Source organism: Lithobates pipiens, unplaced genomic scaffold (genome assembly GCF_037356315.1).
Source record: "Lithobates pipiens isolate NorthernLeopardFrog02 unplaced genomic scaffold, aLitPip1_a1.2 Scaffold_25, whole genome shotgun sequence".
NCBI classification, from domain to species: Eukaryota; Metazoa; Chordata; class Amphibia; order Anura; family Ranidae; genus Lithobates; species Lithobates pipiens.
Window position 1 is genome coordinate 96,169,290 of NW_027507787.1, and position 1,991 is coordinate 96,171,280.

Here is a 1,991-nt window from a genome sequence, read left to right on the forward strand (position 1 = left end):
TTTTGGAACTTCTAAATCACCATCGATGTAGCGGGACAAACAAGACAATTGCCTGTTCCTAGAAGAAGACTCAACAAAAAGTCTGAGGAACCTTCAAACAAATCACATTCTAAAAGTGAAAGTTAGAACAAAGGGAGTATGGAAGAGGGAGAGAGGGAGGAAAAGGGGGGGAGGGAAGGTTGGAGGAAGAAGGGGGATGAGGGTTGGGGGGAACCCCCACACCCCTTCCTTACCCCCAATCTCCCACCCCCCTCCTTTCCTCCCTCTCTTCCTCTTCCATACACTCCCTCCCCCTTATACCTTTCCCAAGTTTGGAGGCTGATAGGCTTTTGAGGCATGTGCTGGACCGCCAATGGGGGGAGGTTGGAGGCCGGTATGTTTTTGAGGTGTGTGTTGGACCGGCTAAAGGGGAGGTTGGAGGCCAGTATTTTTTTAGGGTGTATGAATCTGTAACCCATGTGGGGGCTGTGTTTACCCTAAAAAGGACACCCATGCGGGTGAAGTTGCCCGAACGCGGGCCGTGCACTGGCACCCACACAGATGTCACATTGGGTACAGCCGCTACACCCCAGTTGACAGCAATAGGACTGCCTACACAGGATGCTGCGAACACCTGTGCATCTGTCTTTCCGGTAAACGCAGCCCTCACACGGGGTACAGATTCATACCCTCCATGTAAATAAGACCTAAGTGTGAATGGAATAATTTGCTCCATTGTTTTACCTTGACAACCCTTTGGATTTTTTCCAGAGGTGCTTTGAGTGGACATAACTGATGTACTCTGCTCAGCGGGGGAGGGCCTTAGAGAACAGAGGAAGCATGTGGGCAGCACAGAGGCTTAGGGGTTAGTCTTGCAGCACTGGGGTCCTTGTTCCAGATTCTGACCAGGACACTATCTGCATGGAGTTTGCATGTTCTCCCTGTACTCGCGTGAGTTTCCTCCAGGTACTCCGGTTTCCTTCCACAATACAAAGACACGCTACCTTGCGTTGGTGGTGCAGTGGTGAGCATAGCTGCCTTTCAAGCAGCTGACCCGGGTTCGATTCCCGGCCAACGCCATCTCCAATACTTGGAGTCCTCAGGGAGGAAAGCGCTATACAAGGTCAATGCGGATTATATATTAGCGGTGGAATAAAGAGTGAATGTGTGGAATGTTTGAGGAAGAATCTATAGAAGGTGAACCCAACAACTGATAGAAGACGCTTAGGCTGCAATCACACCTAGGCCTTCCGGATCGCGGGCGCAATTACTGATTGTGATCCCGTTACTTTCAATGGCATCCCAATCACGGGACAATATTGTCACCTGACAAATCACACCAACAAAATCCTGGGCCGCCTGTTTACCAGAAGAAATCCTGTCATTTTGTTGCAATTTGTCAGGTGACAATCACGGCAAAATCACCCCTCAATTGGGGCAATATTGAAATTAAAGGGATTTCAAGTGTGTGCCATGTGACCAGATCCTCGCCGTGTCCATCAGACAAAGAACTTCCTACCCAGATGCCCCCCCAACATGAATATTACACCCATACCCCCCAACATGAATATTACACCCATACCCCCTACCCAACATGAATATTACAACCATACCCCCCCAACATGAATATTACACCCATACCCCCCAACATGAATATTACACCAATACCCCCCCAACATGAATATTACACCAATACCCCCCCAACATGAATATTACACCCATACCCCCAACATGAATATTACACCCATACCCCCCCAACGGGAATATTACACCCATACCCCCCCCCAACATGAATATTACACCCATACCCCCCCAACATGAATATTACACCCATACCCCCAACATGAATATTACACCCATACCCCCCCAACATGAATATTACACCCATACCCCCCCAACATGAATATTACAACCATACCCCCCAACATGAATATTACACCCATACCCCCCCAACATGAATATTACACCCATACCCCCCCCCCCAATATGAATATTACACCCATACCCCCCCA

The 1,991-nt window shown here is 48.9% G+C and overlaps 1 non-coding gene across 1 annotated transcript; it reads left to right on the forward strand.

Moving 5' to 3' along the window:
- The first annotated feature begins 986 nt into the window (after window positions 1-986).
- TRNAE-UUC (transfer RNA glutamic acid (anticodon UUC)) lies at window positions 987-1,058 on the forward strand. The gene has a single exon. It is a non-coding gene; the product is annotated as a tRNA-Glu (tRNA).
- Window positions 1,059-1,991: the final 933 nt, after the last annotated feature.